Genomic DNA, 22,001 nt, shown 5'->3' on the forward strand with positions numbered 1-22,001 from the left:
ACCTTTTTTTCCAAATTCTGTTTTTTTATTGAGGTATAATTAACATATAGCATTATATTGGTTTTAGGTATGCTACATAATGATTCAATATTTCCATGTATTATGAAATGATCATCGCAATAAGTCTAATTAACATCCGTCACCACACATAGTTATAATCTTCTTCTTGTGATAAGAACTTTTAAGGTCTATTCTCTGAAACAACTTTCAAATAGGCAATACAGTATCATTAACTAGAGTCACATGCTGTGCATTGCATCCCCTGGACTTACTTTATAACTGAAAGTTTGCACCTCCTGACCCCCTTTACCCATTTCACACCTCCCCCCGACTCCTGACCTCTGACAGCCAACAATCTGTTCTCTGTATCTTCCAGTTTGTTTTTTTCTCTTTGTACCTTTTTAACATAGCTACTAGAAAACAAAACGACACATGTGGCTCTCCCTGCATTTCTGCTGAACCGTGCTGTAGACTTTCTTTGACTGAGGATAGAGAACAGGGAAAAAGGAGGAGACGCAGGAGGGGGGAGAGGAAGGTGAAGGAAGAGGAATTGTCTTTTTTCCGTGAGGAACTTTGCTTCAAAGTTAACATTCATTGAACACTTACTATGCTGTAGGCACCAAGCAGAGAACTTTTACATGTAATATTTCATTTAATCTTCACAACAACCGTATAAGGTTTCTATTACAACGATCCCCACGTTATTGATGAGGAAACTTAGGAAGTGCAAGTAATTGGCCCAAGGTCCTATAGAGAGGGAAATGGTAGAGCTGGGGTGTGCACAGGAGCCACACCCACACTCTCATCCTTTATTCTACGTCCTCTGTCCTCTGTGTAGTCCAAGCTAGAAGCTCTGTGTATGTTCTTGCTGACTTCTCCCAGAATCTCTGGGCCAAAGCTGCATTGTGTAATTTTCTTTAGGAGAGAGTTCACTGTTTTTTCCTTGAGCAAACATAAGAGGAGTCCTGGTGGATTCAGTGATTCTGGATATCCGATCTCAAACCCAGCCTCCCTGGGACCATCACCACCCTGCATCCCTTCATGGTAGAGATGGAAGACGCCGGATTCTCTGAAACCCTGGCTCAAGAAAATTGGATGGGACCTAATCAGCTGAAAAAACAAGGCTGCAAATTGATCCTGACATGGGAAGTCATCAAGTACCTGCAACGAAATTTCCAAGCTGTCAAAACTGTTCAATATGCATTCACTTAGAGCGTGCGGGATTAAGAATTCCAATTCTCCACCAGACACCAGTGATGAGCGGAGAAAATGAATGGGGCATTATGAATCTAATCTTCTGATGCTAATTATCCCTGGAATAGCACAGGACACAAACACCATCTTCCCCTGTAGCAGCCTTGAGAGTGCAATTGGATTTCCATCTGGTTCTTTGTAACCAGGGACCCCACCACTTGGAAGATGAGCTACAGTGCTTACTTAACACAGCAGGGATCCAGTCCTGATGATGGCTGTGCACCTTCTGGCCTCTCTTGGCACCAGACAGCAATGCTGGGTCCTTTCAAGTCAGGCGATGGCACCAGGGCTCCCTGGAGTTTCTCAGTCCAGGTCTGACTACAGGGCTGAATGCAGGACACACACCCCAGGAGCTCTGGTGTATCAGTGTCCTAGGGCTGTCATAACAAAGTACCACAGACTGGGTGGCTTAAACAACAGAAATGTATTGTATCCCAGTTCTGGAGGCTAAAAGCCCAAAATCAAGGTCTTGGCGGTGTTGGTTCCTTTTGAGGGTTGTCATGGAGAATCTGTTCCATGCCTCTCCTCTAGCTTTTTCTGGTTTGTTGACAATCGTTGGGGCTCCTTAGCTTGTAGAATCATCATCCCAATCTCCACTCTTGTGTTCACACAGAGTTCTCCCTGTGTGTGTTTGTCTCTGTGTCCAACTTCCTTCTTTTCATAAGAACACAAGCCATACTGGATTAGGGTCCACCCTGATGACCTCGTCTTTACTGGATCATCTACAAAGACCTTGTTTCCAAATAAAAGTCACATTGACAGGTGCTGGGGTTAGGACTTCAGCATCTTTGGAGGAGACGCAATTCAGTCCACAGGACCTGGGATGGCCGGTGTTCCCTAGGAGGACAATCCTGTCCCTAAACAACGGTCCAGCTTGGAGGCAAAGTCATCTGTCCACTTGACTATTCCCTGCCACAGACATGGTTTTTCCCTGGGACCCTTGCTGTGGTGGCTGGGGACAGGCAGTGCCCTGTTCTCTCTTGAGCCCCTGGAGCCCTTGGGAGAAAAAGTTCCAGAACCATGACTGTCTTGCTCTGTGCCACCTCGGGCACCCAAGGGTGGGGTGGGTGGGGGCAGAATGTACCTGTCTCTGTCTTTATTCTTCGCCTGCACCTGTAACAGGCAGTGTGTCACCTAGATCCATATTCAGGTCTAGGCTCTGCCATTTACCCTCCGTGTGACCTTGGAATGTTCTTGGACCTTGTTCAGCCTCATTCTTCTCATCTGTCAGTAGGGACCAGGATGCTCACTTCCTGCCACACGTGCTGAGGAGGCGGTTTGGGTAAGGCACGGAACACAGGGTCTGGCGCAGAGTTGGTGGGTAATAAACAGTAGCTTCCATCACTAAGCCTCGCTTAGGCAGAGCCTGACTTGGGAGGGAAGCAGCTCCCACCCTCTGAGAGGCCACCCAGCAGATGTCATTCTGAGGACCAGCATTTCCAGCAACGATTTCTTCTGACTAACCACATGCGTGCCTGGCTTCACACACTCTTGAAGATTCTCACTGTACAGCCTATCGGCATTTGAGTCCCAGAGACAAATGCTGGGCTCAGCAGCCCTGGAGTTGGGAGCAAGATGCAGAGAGGGAGAGAAAATGCATGTTAATGAAGGAGACTGGAAGACTAATAAGAATTCCATTCGTGAGGATCTACCAGAAAAACAACACCCTTTGACCAATCTCCCAGGGCCCAATTAGACCACTGCTTTGGCAAACTTGATTTTGAGAGGTGAGTATTCTTTCATCTGTGTCTTAGAGAAGAAAGGAGAAAAAGAGGGAGGGAGGAAGGAAAAGAAGAGAAGAGAGGAGAGGAGAGGGTAGGAGGAGAAGGGAGGGGAAGGGCGGGGAGAGGGACAGAGAAGGGGAGAGGGAGAGGAAGCAATTGAGAAAAATCTATGCTCCTCTTCCTAGAGTACACGTTCATCTGCTCTGATGAACTCTTTCTCAAAAGACTGATGCACGAGTTACTCGGACCCCTCTGGCTCCAGGGATGGGTCAGCTAAAGGCACATGCTCATTGCTTCCACAATGCTCCATGGGTCGCCTTGGAAGTCTGTGCCATTCTTGTCTATTCATGCGCCTGCCATGAATATCCGGTGACCTCCTGGTGGCAGAGACTCTGCCTTATTCGCCTTGGACTCTCAGGGACACGGTAGGTGCTCAGAAGGTTTGTAAAACAAGGCAACGCAGTTGAGTTTTACAACGCAGATGAGATGCGTCCACTACCACACACATACGAGGAGGAAAAGAACGGTCAGGAAAGATGCTGTCCCCCCAAATCCTTGATGCCAGCCTGCATTTTGTCAACAGTTGGGATCCATATCAGGCCAGGAGTCCTTGGAGGGGTGTCATCGTCTCTCCTTCCTGCTGGCTTCATGCCTGGTATAGGGTGGACCAGGCTGGCAAGACGGAGGGCTCTCCTTCTGGGAGCTGCTGTGTCCTCTCACTGTTGCCCTGCTAAAGAGGTATTGCATGAATGAAGTCACCTTCTGTCCTTCTCTGGGACTTAGTGTTTCCATCTCCAAGACAGGAGTGGGTGGACTAGACGACCTCTAGGTGTCCTTTCACTATCAGCGCGTCTCTCTACCAACCACCAAGGCAGGTTGCATTGTGCACAAAAGTTACCCAACTGAGGAAGCAGGTCACTCTGGGAAACCAGCGTGCACTTCATGTGCCAGGCTTTGCTCCATGGCTGAGGCCACACCCACAGGAGAACATAGGCACCTGTTCCTCCTTTGTCTGCCCAGAAGGGTTACCCTTTTCTAATCCAACTGCCCAGGAGGGGCTATTTTCTGATTTGTCCATGAAAGGGAGTCTTTCTTCTAATTCAAAAAGAAGTACTGGGACTTCCCTGGTGGTCCAGTGGTTAAGACTCCATGCTTCCACTGCAAGCGGTACGGGTTCTATCCCTGGTCGGAAAACTAAGATCCCACATGCTGTGTGGTGCAGCAAAAAAAAAAAAAAAAAAAAAAAAAAAAAAAAAAAAAAAAAAAAAAAGATAATAGATTGAAATGTCAAAACATAGCGGAAATTAAAAAAAAAAAAAGAAGTACTGTGTGGGCTAACATCCACCCTACAACCAACTGCAACAAGAATGAACCAGTAATTTTCATCCAAGTGTGGGAACAGGAAGCTCATCTTAGGCTTCAGTTTTCTAGATCTTTTCCAGAATGTTCTGTGAAGCCAGGCTTTGAGGTTATGCTCCAAAAGGTACTTTCCTTTCCTTGAATCTTCATGATGCAGTGATGGGGGGAGGGTGGCTTCCCATTGATGTCCATTATTAACACCTTCCTTATGTGTTAGAGCCCCAGGCTTACCGCGCTGGCCCACGCCATGCCTCTTTGAACTTACGTGACGGTTAATTCTGTGTGTCAACTTGGCTAGGTCACCATTTCCAGATATTTGCCCAAACACTGATTCAGACACTGCTGTGAATGCATTTTTTAAGATAAGATTAACATTTAAATCAGTGGACTTTGAGTAGAACACATTAGCCTCCATAATGTGGTGGGGGGGGGCCTCATCTGATCAGTTGAAGGCCTCAAGAGAAAAAAGATGGACTCCCCCAAAGAAGAGAGAATTCTGCCTCCAGACTGCCTTGTGGGCTCAGGAGGAAGCATCAACAGCTCCCTGAGTCTATACCTTATTTCCAGGCTGTCTCCTTCTCTGACTTGGTCCTAGTTTTGTGCCCCCTGTGAAATCTAGGTCTTCAGGAAAGGGTGTGCTAGGAGAGTGAATGAAAGAATTTTTCTGGGTTTCCAACCAAATACGTCTCTCCATATCTGTTGAGGATGCCAACAGGAAAACAAGTCTGGGTGGAAGGGCTCGAAGCTAGGTAGCGACAGGCAAGCCTGTGGGTGATAAAAAGTCTGACCCCTGGGACAGAAGAGGGTAAGCTGCCCTCGCCATCCAACTCAGCACCTGCTGACCCAGGTGAGCCACCCAAGCCCTCTATTCGCATCCTAAGGTCCAGGGCACTGCCCTCCAGATTCCACTCCAAATGAGCCTGGTTTAGGGCATTATACTTACTGAAAAATTGACGAGTCATATATCTCAGACGTTGGACCCATTTCCTGAAGGGCCTACTCTAGTTACAGAATCCTACCTTCAAGCCCATTCTACCAAGGAGAATTCATAACCAGTGACATCCGAAGGGAAAATCGCCTGCCAGGAGAAGGCAGGACAGTGCCTGAGAGTGGACAAGAAGTTCCTCGAGGGGAGATGTTGGATCTATTGGCCTCAAGATCTCCAGGACCCAGCACAGGACCTGATACAAAGGAACAAACCCCTGCTCAGCCGAAGGCCAGAACAGAGCCCGGAGGAAAAGCCTGGAACACGCAGGATGCAAAAAGGAAACTGCAGGAAAAGGAAGGCATCTGGAAGCTTGGAATGGGCACAGGATTAGGACTTTTCGGTTTATAAAAAGTACTTTCTGTTACCCTCCATCAGCTCTTTCTGAAGCCACGAGGATTAGGGGTACACATGTCTCAATCCCCATGTGATAGACAGAATCTCAGGAAAGTCTATCGACTTGCCCACCCAGTCAGAGCCGGAGCTTGAACTTGAACCATCTCCTTCCAAATTCCAAGCCCTGTGGAGGGAGGAAGGTCCTGAGAAAGGAACTGGGGTGTTCTTTTCTTTTTTAAGATTTTTTTTTTTGATGTGGACCATTTTTTAAGTCTTTATTGGATTTGTTACAATATTGCTTCTGGTCTATGCCTTGGTATTTTTGGCTGTGAGACATGTGGGATCTTAGCTCCCCGACCAGTGATTGAACCCACACCCCCTGCACTGGAAGGCAGAGTCTTAACCACTGGACCGCCAGAGAAGTCCTTGGTGTGTTCTTGATGAGATGACTCATTCCCTTCATAATAATCGGCCTGGGGCAGAACTGGATGAAAGCTACCTCCAGGCTAATTATTTTTCCCACCAAAGAAAAGCCGCTATCCACAGATGCAGTCTAGTCCCCCTCATTCTGACACCGATTCCCATGCGGAAGGACACGAGAACAGCTCAGCTCAGACCAGTCCCACTCTGTAGCCTTGCTTCTAGCAGCTAAAATTATCATCTTTGTGCATCAATTCGTATCAGGTTTGCAAATTTACCAGCGGCACTCCGATTTGCAAAGAAAACATAACTTCTTCATTTTCCACGATGGATGTAAGGAAATTCAATCTGACCTAATAATGTAAAACAGTCTCTTTAGAGAACTCAGCTTCTTTTGGATAAACGTTTTGTACTTTTTAATCCCTTTTCACCTCGCTTATCTCCAAGAGGGCATCTGGAGGTGTTGATACAAGAGAGCTGGTCTGTGTGACCTAAAGGTGACGAGAAAGACCTCGGATCCACACGGGCCACAGGCCCACGGTCCCTTCCGGCTCCTGTAGTCTGTATGAGGATGCCGCTGTCCACCTGATCGACAGGAGCCCTGCTGGCACCAGAGGCTGAAGTCTGCCCTCCTTGGTTCTGTCTGGGCTCGGCAGTCCTGCTATCTGGAGTCCAAGTCAATCCTCTCTAGGACCGCGTGTCCCCTGAGGTCTAGCTGTGCTGCATGGCCAGTTCTTGGTCGGGATGATCTGCCATCTGGCCCGCAGCTACAGTGTCCCTCACCACAAGGCAGCAACACCCGTCTCCCCGAGTCAACCTCCCAGCCAACGCCATCAATCCCTGTGATCTTCTAGGGGGACCAGGAAAAAGGGGACAATGTCCTCGCCCTCCCGCCCCAGCCCCAGGAGCTGAGGAAGCCTCTGGAGGCTTAGCTGGGAGGTTCCTCACTTCAGCTGGGAGAGGGTCAGAACACACCTCTTTCCCTACTTACTCACCTGCTTCTGACAGCCTCCTTCCTCCCGCAGTTTTTTTGAGGCCAGAAGGGGTGGGCTTTCCCCTTCCTTCTTCCCTGATAGAGACATCCCCTATCCTGTACTTTTAGGAGGCATCTGTCGTCCCCTTTCCTGGCACTTTGGTGGTGGAATGGCTGCCAGGAAACGTCACGTTTGGGTGAGAAGGACGAAAAACCGTCTGGTACTTTTGAAAGATGACCTCAGTACACAAGAACACCAGTTCCTCTGGCCAAGCTTCCAGACTGGGCAGAAAACCACTCTTCTGGCCACGCGTGCTCTTAACACCTCAAAGATAGGCAAGCAGAAGGGAAGGGAAATTACTTAGACCCGAAAGAGAACCGATGTTTTATAGTAAGGTGAACATTTATTCCAACACAGAGCAAAAAGCTACACTTTCAAATTGGTCAGGGGAGCCTCATGGCTGAAGTCCAAGCACTGAGCCCCTAAAGACACAGACTGACCTTGAAAAATGTTCATTTTATAGGAATATTTTGCTAGTAGCATTCGGGGCAAAATGCTCAATATCTAGCAATATCTGAGGTGTCCAGCCCAAACGTTTGACATGGCAGCCTCATTTGCCAAGGTCATGCCTCTGGGTCCCATATGGAATGAGAGGACTCTGGTTCCAGGACCACAGGCTGGCTCCCTGGGGTAGGCCAGCTGCAGCAGAAGTCTGAGCTTTTGGTGTTAACGGGAGGCAATATGAGTGAGTGAGTGTGGCTGACTCAACACTGTAAGTTATCCCTTTGGAAAAACATGCATCTTAAAACTCACATTCTACCAATGTAAGAACCATGGTTCATAACCCTCCTGAATCTGCCAACAAATCAACAAAATGTGTGTGTGTGTGTGTGTGTGTGTGTGTGTGTGTGTGTAAGTGAGAGATGAGGGGCGTATAATTGATTTGTTTTGTTTTTTCCAAACATTCAAAGGGGTATCAGACCTGTATCAGCGTCCGACGGAATGAATTTACTGCAGGAACTTGGTTACACTGGTGAAATGTGGAGAGGAGGAAACAGCAAATAATAGGAATTCATGAAATAGAGGACGAAATCTGTAAGAGAATCAGCAAAGCAAAATAATGGTTCTTTGAAAACGTTAATAAAATCGATATCTTTCTATAGGGGCTTTTAAATGTGTCCACAAATTCTCTGACAATCTTCTCAAAAGTGGACCCTAATCCTGCTCTCCTTGTGGGTGGGCTGTACCTCTTAACTCTCTTCCAATGAGAGGAGTAAGTGGAACTGATGATGTGTGATTTCAAGACTTTGCTGTCACTTGGATCCCTATCTCTGGGGGAGGCCACCTACTATGTTGTGAAGACACTCCAGCAGCCCTAGAGAGAGATTCACATGGTGAAGAACAGAGGCCTTGAGGAATCCGAACCGCCTGCCAACAACCAGCAATGACACGCCAAGCATGTGACTTAGCTAACGGGGAAGGAGACCCTTCAGGTCCATTCCCAGATGAGTGCAATCTCAGACGGCACCTTGACTGCAACCTCGAGGGAGACTCTGAGCCAGACAGCCAGGTAAGTCATCCCCAGGAGCCACTCCCTCACACAAGTTTTGTGAGATAATAAATGCTTCTAGTTTGAAGCTACTGAGACTTAGGGTAATTTGTTATGCAGCAAGACATAACGAATACACCCGTTACTCCCAAAGGAAAGCTAATCAAGGAAAAAAAGAGAGAAGGCACAGGTCAATATCAGGAATAAAAGAGAGGATATCACAAAAGACCTAACAAACATTAAAAAGTTGTAAAAGTTATTTGCAGAATCTTGTGGTCATAATTTAAAATTTTAAAAAGAAAAAATTCTTAGAAAAACACAATTCACCCAAACTGAACCAAAAGAAATGGAAGACTTACAGAAAGAAAATTCCAAGCCTGGGTCCAAAGAATGCCAACTCGTTTCATGAGGCCAGTAAAACTGTGATAGAAAACCTGAGAAGGACATTACAAGAAAAATCAAATATAAGCCAAACTCTTTATGAATATAGATGCAAAAATCCTAAATAAAATATAGCAGTTCAAATCCAGTGATATATGAATTTTTTTTTATTTTAGCAATGTATGGTTGCTTTAACATTCAAAAATTAATTATTATAATTCACCACTTTAATGGAGAAATAGGAGAGAGGTCATATGATCATTTCAAATACGCACAGAAAAAGTATTTGGTGAAATTCAGTATCTGCTTATGTTAGAAACATTTAGAAAGCTAGGAATAGAAGAGGATTTCCTTAATCTGATAAAAGGTATCTACAAAAAGCCTGCTGCAGTCATTACACTTATGGAGGCCTCCCCTGAGGCTGATAATGTATCAGAGTTTCTTGCTACCCTCAGTTTACTCAACACTTCACAGGGGATTCTAAACCATTGCTAAAATAAGAAGATAAAGGAATTAGAAATGAAGGGGAAAAAATTATGTTTAGTCATAGATGGCCTGGTCACATAAGAAAAATCCAGAGAATATGGATATTTTCCTCGAATTGGTAAGTGCACTGAGCATACAAGCTCCCTGTTGCCTGTACCCCAGACCCAGGCTTCCAGAGCAGTTTCTTTCTGGAACCTTGCCAGTCATCAGTGTGAGGAGAAGGAGCTGATGAACCATGATCTGACTCTGAAATCTTTTGCCCGATGTAACCCGCATTACCTGTGTCACATGTCGTTGGCCAAAGCACGTGACACAGCCACTCTACAGGGTAGAGCACGTCATCCTCCTGCAGGGAAGGGCATGGGAGAGGGGAAGTGATGCTACAACCTGTCCTAAGAGTAAGGGGCAAAGGTGTGGAGGACAGAGAAAGAAGCAGGGAGAGATACAGGTATGATGGCAGGTGACAAGACACCAGGATTACAGGAGAAAAGTAGCCAGTGAAAACTTCCTGGGGCAGAGTTGCCAAAAGAACAGGTAGGTCTCATCCTCATCTTTATACAGTAAGTCCCCTACATACGAACGGGTTCCGTTCCGAGAGCGCAATCATAAGTCCACTTTGTTCGTAAGTCCAGCAAACTCACCCTAGGTACCCAACTAACACAATTAGCTATATCATACTGTACTGTAATAGGTTTATAATACTTTTCACACAAATGATACCTAAAAAACAAACACACAAAAAGTAAAGAAAACATTTTTAATCTTACAGTACAGTACCTTGAAAAGTACGGTAGTACCAGCTGTTTTACTCTTGTTTCCGGACATCCTAGGCTTGAAATAAAGATACTGTACTACTGTGCTCTACACAGTACTGGACAGTAAAGTACACAAAACCACAACCACTTGTAGAGGATGCATGCACGTGATAATGTACACCAGACACATGAACTAACTTTTGTGATTGGACATGCAAAAGCAAGTTCCCATCTTTGAAAGTTCACAACTTGAAGGTTCGTATGTAGGGGGCTTACTGTACTTGTTTGCTTTGGTATAACATGAACTCCTATTTCACAAACATCTGATAAAGTCCATCACATACATAAACGCTCCGCAACAAGAGAAGCCACCACAATGAGAAGCCCATGCATTGCAAGGAAGAGTAGCCCCTGCTCGCCGCAACTAGAGACAGACTGTGCACAGCAACGAAGACCCAACACAGCCAAAAATAAAATAAATTTTTAAAAATAAATAAATTAATTAAAAAACATAAAACAAAAACTTAAATAAAAAACTTAAGGAAATTAAATTTTGCACGTGGCCAAACATGTGCTGTGTGCCAGCACATTGGACGTTGCGTATCGTATGCACCCTTCTGTCTACGTATAGACAGAGCCTTAGAACAAGTAAACACCAGGTCTTCATCTATCAGCATTCAGTCCATGTGCTGGTTTGGGTTTCCTCAAAGACAGACTTTACGTTGAGGGTGTGAGTGCAGATAGTTTATTTAGGAGGTGATTCCAGGATGCAGTCATAGGAGGGAGGAAGTGAGATAGGGGAGAAAAAGTAACCAGTAAACAGTGTGTTAGCGTGCAAAAACCCGACTGGGATAAGGAGAAAACTGGATATTAATCCTAACCCAGAGCCATAGAGCCAATGTAAAATACTTGTGTCAGAGTATTGCCAGAAGGGGCAAGGGAGCTGGGGTATACCCCAGTTGCCTTCAGTCATTCGTTAAGGGCTCCTTGAAGCAAGGCACTAATTCTCCAGTACTTCCAGCTTGTCCCAGGCTCTGCCATCTACAAAAGCCCTCAGGCAGAGGGATGCAGAGACTGGCAGATGGAAATCAGCCCTACTAGACCATAATGCCCAGAGCTGAAGAGACACAGGTGGGGCTCTGACAGCCACCTCTGCTTCCATTACATCTCCTGTCTTCCAAACCATCCCTGTTTGTCTGTTCCTTTATGTTCTAGCATTTCTTGCTGACTTCTACGCAGATTTTGATGAGGGATAGGGGGTCTCCTGTCCTCTGCTCTGCACTACCCTGTTTTAAGAACCGACATCAAATGTTTACCCACCAGTAGGGTCTGAAGCGGATGCAACAGAATGACCAGGACAAAGGCTTAAAGTGATCAAAGTGTTTTCCATCCCGATCCACAATGAAGAAGCAGCCTCCGAAATTAGCCCCATGGTAGAACAAGCGTCAGCCAGCCGGCTGCTTCATTCTGCCAGCGTAGGCTCCACCCTTATTCTGAGACACTCGCTCCCTCCTGGAGAAGAGCCCCCATGTGCTCTCTCGAAAAGCCTCACCAGGGACCTTCAGCTGTAAATAAAGCCGTGGCTGAACCAAGCCCCGCTCAGAATAGCAAGTATCTAAGCAGATCTGCATGGCACTGTCTTCCCAGCAGGGAAACGCTGCCACGGTGCCCATCACACCCTTCCTTAATTATCTCAGCATAGCACAGAAGCTAGAAAGCCCCCATCATTAACTTTTATGGAGGATGTTTTCCAAGAGGATGCCCATGTCCCACCCCACTCTTCAGAACTGGCAAGTGATATACCCAGAGCTTGCAAAGAGTTTGAAAAGTTGAAGGTGGCCACGATCCATCTAAGACAGTTATTCTCAACCAATGGTGTTTTTTTTTGTTGTTGTTGGTTTTTCTTTTGGGCCGCTCCGTGCTGCATGTGAGATCTTGATTCCCCAACCAGGGATTGAACCCGTGCCCTCTGCAGTGGAAGCACAGAGTCTTAACCACTGGACCACCAGGAAGTCCTCAACCAGGGGTGTTTTTGCTCTCCCCTTCCACCAGGAGACACTTGCAACGTCTGGAGAAATGTATGAGAGTGTGCAGGTGCTAGCTGGCATCTAGTGGGTAGAAGCCATGAAAGCTGCTGAGTATTTTACAAGGACAGGACACCCTCCCACAATAAAGAATTATCTTGCCTAAAATACCAGTGGTGTTGAGGTTGAGAAACCCTGTTCTAAGGAGATAATTCTGCTGGACCCTTAGACACCCCCTTGCAATCGTATTTCATCCCTTCAACCCTGACTCTGCCCCTCGCAGACTTCCTGTTTTGCTAATTAAGCTCTAAACAAGACCTCCTTCCACTCCCCAACCCTGTTATGGTCTCAGAATTCTCTCCTCAACTCAGCAGCTAGTCCCTTTCGTCATTCTAGTCTCAGAATTTCTCTCGCAATGTCCCCTCCCCAAATCTCTTACATGTCAAAGTTCCTCTTCCAGCAACCATCTACTTTTCTTCATTCTAAGCCCAGAATGTCTCCATCTCTGCTGTGAGCCCATCATCCCCCACACAAGCCTTTCTTGGTTCTTGGATCCCGATGAAGAGGAACTTCTATGATGCCCTCCCAGCTCTGAAACAGCAGCTCTGGAGCCGACCCTTCCCAGGGAGCAGACATCCGAGTGTCTGGCTAAGAAGATTCTAGGATTCGGGTTCTCTGGTCCCTGCCTCTGACAGCTGGAGCTCTCATTTCGGGTGCCCATGCTACCCGGTAATGGTGAGACGGAGGTCTCTCTGTGTGCTGGCTGCGATAGCAGACAGGCTCCCTGCTGTAGTAGCCAGCCCTCCCTCAAGCAGAGTCATCTTTGGGCCTGGGGTTAGGATGAACAACCTGAAAGCTTGAGCACTGAAGGTCCAGGGATGGTTGGCTTGGGACTGTCCTGGTTTTAAAAATGAAAGTCCTCCTGGGCTTCCCTGGTGGCACAGTGGTTGAGAGTCCGCCTGCCGATGCAGGGGACGCGGGTTCGTGCCCTGGTCCGGGAAGATCCACATGCCGCGGAGTGGCTGGGCCCGTGAGCCATGGCCGCTGAGCCTGCGCGTCCGGAGCCTGTGCTCCGCAATGGGAGAGGCCACAACAGTGAGAGGCCCGCATACCGCAAAAAAAAAAAAAAATAAAAAAAATAAAAAAAATAAAAGAAAGTCCTGCAACTCAGGAATGCCCTCAGGATGGTTTTCCCCCCGTAGCTGGGTGAGCTCAGTGGGAGCGGCAGGAGGGCAGAGCAGAGCTGCGGCCTCACTCTCCACTCGGGCTCATTTGGGACGGGGGGTTCTCCCTGATGCTTCTTGGGTTTAGGTCTGGAAGTCTGTCTCAGAAACTCAGACTTGATAGTTTCACGCCATGTAGTTAGGTTCAACAGACCTCCTCGGAGCATTGCAATATACTTCCTACTCCTTGCCATGGGGACAGAAGACATGAGACCACGGCTCCTGCACCGGAGGACCTCTGGGTCTAGTGATGTGTGGAAAGACAGACAAAGTGCAGAGTGGCAAGAGCTATGACAGAGGCCAGGGCTGGGAAGGAAATGGAGAAGGCAGTCAGGGAAGGCTTCCTGAAGGTGTCAGCACCACAGAGTGAAGGCCGAAAGTACAGAGAAGCTTTGCCAGGCAGCAAGGGAGGATTAAGGAAATATTTTCCAGTTGAAAGAAGTAACAAGAAAATAAATACATTGAGAAGCCTTGGCAATGCTTATAGACTTAGATGGCGTGGAGAGAAATGCAATTCTCTTTGATCATGGAATGAAAGCATATCTGTATACTTATAAGGTAGGCTTACCATTTTTGAACTTTTTTTTTTGCGGTACGCGGGCCTCTCACCGCTGTGGCCTCTCCCGTTGCAGAGCACAGGCTCCGGACGCGCCGGCTCAGCGGCCATGGCTCACGGTCCCAGCCGCTCCGCGGCATGTGGGATCCTCCCGGACACGGGGCACGAACCCGTGTCCCCTGCATCGGCAGGCGGACTCTCAACCACTGCACCACCAGGGAATCCCTAGGCTTACCATTTTTGAAGACGTGTCTCCACCTGTTGCCCCGTTTTTCATTTTCATAACCCCCGCTTGCGGGTAGAGACAGAGACTGTTATTCCAATTTACACTGGGGGGAGTTGGTCCCCCAGAGATAAGCAGTTTGTGCAACTCACATGTCTAGTTAACGTCTCCGAGTTTTGACCTTGAGGGAGGCTGCTGAGTACCGTGTGGACCGCCTGGGCTTTGGAACTAGACAGACTTTGCAAGATCCCAGATTCTTTACTTACTAACTCCATGACCTTAAGCACATTACTGAGCCACAGTTCTCTCTTGTAGGAAATGGGGAACATAACATCTCCTGTGCAAGGGCTGTCGTGAGGATGAGATGAGGAAACCGATTTCAAGGGCCTAGTAAGAGCTTGGACCAAGTAGGCCATTAAGAAATGGTTTCTAACAGACATAGAGAACAAACGTATGGATACCAAGGGGGGGAAGTGGGGGGAGATGAATTGGGAGATTGGGATTGACATATATACACTACTATGTAGAAAATACATAACTAATGAGAACCTACTATATAGCACAGGGAACTCTACTCAGTGCTCTGTGGTGACCTAAATGGGAAGGAAATCCAAAAAGGAGGGGATACATGTAAACATAGAGCTGATTCACTTTGCTGTACAGCAGAAACTAACAAAACGTTGTAAAGCAACTATAATAAAAAAAAAAGAGGAAAAAAAAAAAAAAAAAAGAAATGGTGTCTACAAGAGTTTGGGCTCTTAATTATGAAGACCAAAGGATAAGTTCGCTGTTAAACTGAAGAAGTTTCCACTGTTTAGATCTTTCTTTTGTGGGTTTGCTTGCTTGTACTTCTATAACTCGATTCTCGGTGTGCTCAAATTAATTAAACAACCTTTCTGCAAGGATGAGAAAGCCGATGTGCTTTTGAGGGGCTGCTAATTACACTTGATGTCTCCTTTAATAATGTGAGATTAAAAAGAGCTGAAAGTGAGATTCTTAAGTGCACAAGACAACCATGGTGATGACATGTGGATCTAGACTGAATCCGTAAACTTGTGTACTTGGATTCTTTTCTTCGTGTAGTGCTTATATATATATTGAAACCAAGGAGCAGAAGATGTTATCACTGATAAGTCACTTCAAATGGCGATGCAGTCCAACCGCCACGCTTTTATGACAAGCCACTGAGGAGAGTGGATTCATGCAGCTCCCTTATCCCTGACCCAAAGCCGCTCATAGGATTCACCTTCCCCCCTGACTGCCTGGTGATGGCCTTGGTCATTGTTGCTGGCTTCAACTTCAGTCTTATTTGTTCCTTTTAAAAAATAAAAAATAATAGCATTCTTCTTCCCCTTCATCTACATAGAAAGAACAGCTACCATTTCGTTGGAGATGCCCTTTCTCTGCCAACGTTGAGGGGTGAGGAACCTGAGGGGACATTGACCCCATGTCTGCCCCCAGCTGCTCCAAGTCTCTCTACTTCACCTAGGAAACAGCAACACAGATGAGAAAGAGCACAGGCTGGTTAGATAGGCCTGAGCTCACATCTTGACTCCGTCACCAATATTGTGACAAGGACCGTGTTTACAACTTCCGCGGAATCTCCTTTGTCTCTAAAATGCAGGTGGTGAAAGCTACTTGTAGAATTGCTATGAAGATTAAATGTGGCCAAGTCTGTAAAGCACCTAGAACAGGGCCCACACAAGGTAAATGTTAAAATCAATGAGGTTTTCCCCTTGCACGTGGTCACTGCCTCAAAATCCAGCCACTGCATTCATTATTTTGAGTCTCGCAAAATCTATTACAAAGACCTGAAAGCAGATGAAACCCAAAGTGATTTTAGCCAGTACCACTGCTATAGTCATTATTCCAGCATAAGACTCCAAGGGCTCACTCCAATAGATAATCTACACATCAGAGTCTACCATGAGCCTTCTGTGTGCCGGGCACTGAAGTCGTGTCTGTGACCAGGACATACATACTCTCTACCTTCTGGAGATGATAAATAATGGGTGAATGTCCACCTTCAAAGTAGCATAGATGGTTTCTGGGGGGTGGGGAATAGAGGTGGAGATTGTTACCCACAAGGAAGGTGGCTATGATTTTCCCAAAACGCAGCAGGGCAGGCAGAAGGGGCCATAAGCAAGAAGAACCTCCATCGGGGAAAGGTGCGTATTTCCAGTCAGGGCTACAGTAAACCCCGGGCGCTACCTGGGAGGACCAGTAAGAAGTATCTCCTAAGGAGAAAAAAGCAATAAGGGGCAAGCCCAGTCCAGGGACAGTCAACGCCTTTGATCCGGCTCCGCCGTTGCTACAACAAGGCTCTAAGAATCCGAACATCTAGGATACCTTAGTAAAGGATGCTTAGATGAAAAGTCACATGGTGCGGGGGAAGGGTTTATCTAGTAGCCATTTGACCAGAAGCCTAAAACTGCCTAAGAAAGCAAGAGACTGATCAGTAGCTAGAGTCAGGCAATCCTAGTACCAGCGCTCTAGCTGGGAGGCATTTCTGCACCATGGGGTTTTGTGCAATTCTCAGAGAAAGAGAGGCTGTGCCGTGCTGACCTGTGGCTGAGGAGAAGAATCCTTGGGGTCTGAGTCACAGGTCAGGATCCAGATGCAGCAGGAGGCTGGATGACCTCTGTACGCTGCAGCCAGTTCAACAAGCCCAAAGTGGAGCTCAAGAGGCCACGAGCAGACGTGACATCACAGTGGTTCGTGGGGGGCCAAACAGGATGATGTCCTTGGACAGAGTCCTCGGTCACAGCGGCTGCTGTTCACGGCACTGACAGCAACCCCTAACCAGAAAACATACAGCAGGCACTACTATATCTTCTTTGCATATGCCAAGGGAAATTATTTATATTGAACTTGGATACACATTTAAAATTGTTTTGATTCTGTTTTTGCTAAGTCACTTGTTTACGCAAAGTCCCAAAGGTCTCTTTGAATTAGAAATTTTAGGTCTTATTGAACTAGAATGACCCCAAACTAACTACACCCAACTCATCATCCCGGGGCAGTGGTTCTCAACTAGTGGTAATTTTGCCTGCCTCCTTCCCCACGGTCCAGGGGTCATTTGGAAATGTCTGGGACGTTTTTAATTATTGTGATCGGGGCGGTGTTATTGGTGTCTGGTGGACCCAGGGATGGTGCTAAAAATCCTACAATGTTCAGTACAGTTCCCACAACAAAAAATTATCCAGCCCGAAATGTCCATATTACTAAAGATGGGAAGCCCTTCTTTAGGGCAGCCCTGCCCCTAATATTCGCAGGGTCTAGAACAAGTATGCAGACACAGGGCTTTGGCTTGTGCCTGCCCCACCCTTCCCCTCTGCCCCAGCTCCTTCCTGCACTGGGAGAGGCCTGGCACACACTTATGCAGACAACCCTGTCAGCACGTGGAACTCTGTCCACACCCCCATAAACCTAGAGGAGCACGGATCATGGGGACAGCTGCAGGGAAAAGCAATACAGACTCTGGTTGCAGACTTGGGGACCATCGGGGCAGGGAATTCTGAGGCCCTGAATACTTGAACAGTAATGTGGCGGGGGGGGGGGTGGTCACCATTTCATTGCCCCTTAGAGCAAGGTACAGCCAGAGGAGAGCTAGGGCAAGGCCCTGTAAAGCCTGGGCCCCGGGCCAGGGGCCCTTCAGCCAGAGTCTGTGGGCAATGCCGCTGCAGGCTGTACGCAGGTGTGAACCATGAGTCCAGGGCATGTGACGCCACCAGAGGCGGGAGCTTAGGGATGGTTAGGAACTAAACATGACCCTCTGAAGACCTTGGCTATCTATTCGGCCCCGGCCCCCTCTGTCAGCTGTTTGGACCCCAGAAGGTGGGGGAAAACCAAGTTTCAGAAGAAAGGCTCATCAGAGAGCAAAGGCCTGAGAGCCTGAGAAAGAAGGAGATCCCAGGGTGAGGACAGCAGGAGGGGAAGAAGCAGCATGAAAACAGCCATGAAATTCCAACCATCTGCCAGTCCTCTTTGATTCCCCTGACTCTGAGATAGAAACATTTCAGCTCCTTTCCCTCATTTGACTTCACCTGACTTTATGCTTTGGAAAATGAGCCGGTGAAAATGATGTGCCCAGACGTAGAAATTGGAGAGTGGAATGAATGACCCGCTGCTCCCAGACGTGTGATGTGCGATGTCTACCTGCCCTGGCATCCTTACCTCCCAATGTCCTTCCCATCATTCCCCTTGCTCCACCCCTCCCCCACCTCCATCACTGTCTCAGTTCAGGTGCTCATTATTTCTCCCATGAACCATGGCAACTGCCCTAATTGGTCCCCCGATAACAGTCTCCACCAGTGCATCCTCCACATAGGCTGCTGGAAAACCCTTACTATAACACATCTCCAGACACGCCACCCCAAGTTCAGAACCCTTCCGCGGCTCCCCTCGCCCACAGAGTACTGCCCACCTGCCTTAGCATGTCACTGTCCCCTGACTCGATGGTTTCTGCTCCAACTTCAAGGTTCCTGTTTTCATGCCTGGACCCACCAACCTGGGGAGCTTTCCAGGTTTATCTCCCAGAACTCAAAGCCCTGTTACATCTGTAACTTCTCCAATAGTGCCTCTCAGACCTGACACCTTCAGGGCCCAGAACTTTTTCTACATTTCCAGTGTAAGTCCAGGGGAACGGCCAACAGAGGAATCATCACCGCATCCCAGAGGCGCTTCAGAAATACCATCAGGGACGAAAGCCGAAGAGCTTTGTAATAGACACCGAGATGCACTGCCCAACTCTCCCTTCCAGGAAGGACCTACCCTACTGCAAGGTCAGGAGTCAGCAAACAGCTGTGGTTGTCAGCTCCTCCAGGGCCACCTCTGCTGCAGAGACCTGCCTTGCCGAGATGCCCTTCCCTGTGCAGCTCTCACCTTGTGACTGAGGTGGGAGTATAAAGGCCTGGTCATTTGGGTCCAAAAGAATGCAACTCTAATGACCACTGCTTGCTCCAGAGAGCCCTCTAGGAGCAGCAAGGTTTTGTTAAGCCTACACTGCATTTTCACCTCTCCTTTTGCCCAGTTTGACTGGAACCTCCAGCAGAGGATTCGGTTCTATAGGAAGACGAGAAAACACACTATTTACCAAACCCAGAAGGAATGCGCCCCCACTGCACTAAGTCCAGCAGGGGCCTCCTCTGTAGGCCGGGGCTGACAGCAAAAGAGGCTGTTACAGAATTTGGCTTATGCAGGGCATGGGGGCTTAACCACCAAAAGCCAACAAGTTGCAATTATTGTAATGACCAGTGAGGACAGAGCGGTAGCTATGGGACCATGACCCATAATAGACTATGGAATCTCTAGAGGCCAAATGTATGGGCAATAAACAAAGGTACTGGCCAGCTTATAGCAGCAGAAGAATTCAAGGCTAGATGACCAGTAGGTTGACAGAAGTTGCCCCAATGTACAATGCTACAAATTTTGCCTGGTTTCTGTACCTGAGTCAAATTTTAGACTGAGAACTCATGGACCAAACAGGTGGCTGGGTCCCCAAGAGGAAGGATCCCGCAACATTCTGGCAAGTATGCACATCAAATAATCTTCCTGTCCTTTCACAAAGGAACCTACAACTATGTACTAAGGTAGCTGTATACCAAGGAGAGGAGAACGCCCAGATATTTCAAGGATTGTTAGTCATAGTTGACATTGATCCCTAGAGACCAAAAACTTCATCATGGCCCTGCTGATAGGGAAATATGGGGGCCAGGTAATAAACAGATCCCTTCCCAACGTCCAGGTTATGGAGGGTACACTACATCCACAGACTCATACAGTGATCACTTTCCTGGTCCCCAAGTGCATAATTGGGATTGTAACACTCAGCAGTTCATTGGGTCCTTGGCCTGTGGGGTACTAGCTGTCTAGAGGAAAAGCCAAATGGAAACCTCTGAAATAACACCATCCTGACAAGAGAATAAATCAGAAATCATATTGCATCCCTGGGAAGGAGGCAGAGATAAGTACTACCCTCAGGTAGGAGCAGAGGTGTTGTCACCCGCATGTCTCCAGGTAATTCTTAAGTATGGCCCCTCTGCAGAAAGCCCATGTATCCTGGAGGATGGCTAGAGACAACTGCAAGCCCAACCAAGTGATAACCCTGATCACAGCTGTAGTTTCTTTGTTAGGACAGATTAATATGGCTTCAGGTACATGGTATGTGGTCACTGATTTGGCAAATATGTTCTTTCCTATCCCATTCAGAAAATAGGAATGGAAATAGTTTGTATCCACATGGAATGGACAACAATATACATCTACGATTTTGCCCCAGCCTGTTTGTGTGTTCGGTGAGACCAATGGGAAGATGAGAGTGTGGATTCACTGTGGGCAAGTTGATGCCTCAAAGACCCCCCTGTGCTCTGAGATTATACAATTCTCTCTCTTATTAAAGCCCAGAGCACACCTTTTCATCTCCCGAACATTCCCAAGGAACCAGAAGCCATTGATGTGTATCAGCAATTTAAATTGTTTTGTCGATGTGCATTAAGTTGCACTTATCTGCATTAAATTCATTAACCATTGGACCACCTAATTATCCCATGTTTGCAGAGATTTGAGAATTCATGGTCCTTCCCTTCCTAAGGAAAATCATTTTTTACGGGCCACGCCTCTGTCTCCGTGCCTTGCCAATGCTTCAAGGTGGCAGGCATGCCGAGTCAGGCAGGATGGCCTTGGAAGCTCAGGAACTGACTCAGCCTGGACGGGGGGAGAAACAATGAAAGAAAGGCAGCCTGGGGTCCAGAGACACCAGAGGGTGGCTGCATCATCCCTGCTCTTGCCTTCAGATCTGGCCCAGCCTCCTCCTTCCCTGGACTCATGACACATTTAATCCTGGCTGCCGCCCCAGCAGCCCCATGTGCTGTGGGGCCCCAGCCTGCCGTCTATGTTCCGACGGGATGAGAAAGGGATGAGAAAGGAGGACAAAGGAAAAGAAATAAAACCTGTAAAATTCATCTTTCATAGGCTATAAAGGGGAGTTAAAAGTTGTGCTTGTTTAGAAAGTTTAGAAATGGTGACTGTAGCTGTAAGAATGTTCGTGGAATATCTCATTGATAGTAAATGATTTTTTAAAAATTAGAGGGTTACTTTTTAAAATTCTTTAAGACAGAAAATGAAGTATAAAACAATTGTTTATCAAAACACACATCAAAAGAGAAGACAGAGGACAAGTAGACATAAAGTGGGATGACAGATGATAAACATGGTGTGGTGTTTATAAAAATGAATATAAGTGGCCTACCGAGCTATTTAAAGATTGTACAATTTTTCTCTTTTTGGCTGTGCCTCTCGGCCTGTGGGATCTTAGTTCCCCGACCAGGGATTGAACCCGGGCCACGGCAGTGAGAGTGCCGAGTCCTAACCACTAGACCACCAGGGAATTCACTAAAGATTGTATTTTTTAAAAGTTACCGTTAAGTTGTCCGTAAGATATGTTTCTGCAGCAGAAAGATTCTAAAAGTTAAAAATAAATTCATGGGCCAGAATATGCCTGTCAAATTCAAACCAAGGAACAGCCAGATGAATTCTGGACAGCACAGTGCTTAAAAGCAAAAGTTTTACATAAGACTTGCAAGCACATACAGCAAAATACTATAAAAATGCACAAGAAATGAAACCAAAATGTGCTTTTTTGGGGAGGGGGAAAGTAATTTACCGTTATCAGTCTATTACAGATCCAAGTAGACAAGAGATTAAATAAGGACATAGAAAAAATGAAAGACACAATAAATGCAGTACCTATAA

At 47.0% G+C, this 22,001-nt stretch overlaps 1 protein-coding gene and 1 non-coding gene across 18 annotated transcripts in view; both read right to left on the reverse strand.

Moving 5' to 3' along the window:
* Nucleotides 1-22,001, reverse strand: part of MTHFS (methenyltetrahydrofolate synthetase) — a 278,936-nt gene that overhangs the window by 16,838 nt on the left and 240,097 nt on the right. For 3 of the 17 annotated variants that reach the window (XR_011377220.1, XR_009562838.1, XR_009562842.1), the window contains 3 exons: nucleotides 8,961-9,035; nucleotides 8,035-8,145; nucleotides 7,074-7,376 (listed from right to left, as the gene is read on the reverse strand). The exons of 7 other annotated variants lie outside the window; for them this stretch is intronic. The gene's annotated coding sequence lies outside the window, so the exon portion shown is untranslated. Of the gene's footprint in view, nucleotides 1-62; nucleotides 2,813-7,073; nucleotides 7,377-8,034; nucleotides 8,146-8,960; nucleotides 9,036-16,938; nucleotides 17,048-22,001 lie in introns of those variants that run through there. 7 more of the 17 variants (XR_009562841.1, XR_009562839.1, XR_009562840.1 and 4 more) reach the window with 7 other exon arrangements.
* Nucleotides 21,565-21,636, reverse strand: TRNAE-CUC (transfer RNA glutamic acid (anticodon CUC)). The gene has a single exon. It is a non-coding gene; the product is annotated as a tRNA-Glu (tRNA).

The sequence above is a fragment of the Globicephala melas genome, chromosome 2, assembly GCF_963455315.2.
Source record: "Globicephala melas chromosome 2, mGloMel1.2, whole genome shotgun sequence".
NCBI classification, from domain to species: Eukaryota; Metazoa; Chordata; class Mammalia; order Artiodactyla; family Delphinidae; genus Globicephala; species Globicephala melas.